Source organism: Penaeus monodon, chromosome 33 (assembly GCF_015228065.2).
Source record: "Penaeus monodon isolate SGIC_2016 chromosome 33, NSTDA_Pmon_1, whole genome shotgun sequence".
Lineage (NCBI taxonomy): Eukaryota > Metazoa > Arthropoda > Malacostraca > Decapoda > Penaeidae > Penaeus > Penaeus monodon.
This window is the reverse complement of record NC_051418.1, coordinates 25,909,352-25,909,625: the sequence shown is the minus strand read 5'-3', so window position 1 is coordinate 25,909,625 and position 274 is coordinate 25,909,352. Positions and strand designations below refer to the sequence as shown.

At 33.9% G+C, this 274-nt stretch overlaps 1 long non-coding RNA gene across 1 annotated transcript in view; it reads left to right on the top strand.

Moving 5' to 3' along the window:
* The window catches only part of LOC119594189, a 78,738-nt gene that overhangs the window by 38,947 nt on the left and 39,517 nt on the right, over nucleotides 1-274 (top strand). The gene's annotated exons all lie outside the window — the stretch shown is intronic.

The window sequence follows — 274 nt, the reverse complement described above, 5'->3', positions numbered from 1 at the left end:
CATAAATCAAGTAATATTGAAAAAACATTTCCTGAATGTCAAATTATGAATATTTTACCAAAGTGGTACAAAGACAAATATGTCATTACACAGTAAGGGCATAAAGTCAGGTTTTGATTTAGAAATCAATGATAGAAAAAAAACAAAAAAAACAGGACAGTCGATATTCTGGTAAGAAAACATTATCCCGAAGAGGAAAAGATATTTCAGAAGACACACTGCAGGACAGGCTGTGGCAAGAACATGTAGAGGTTAGTTGAGGACAACTTGCGGC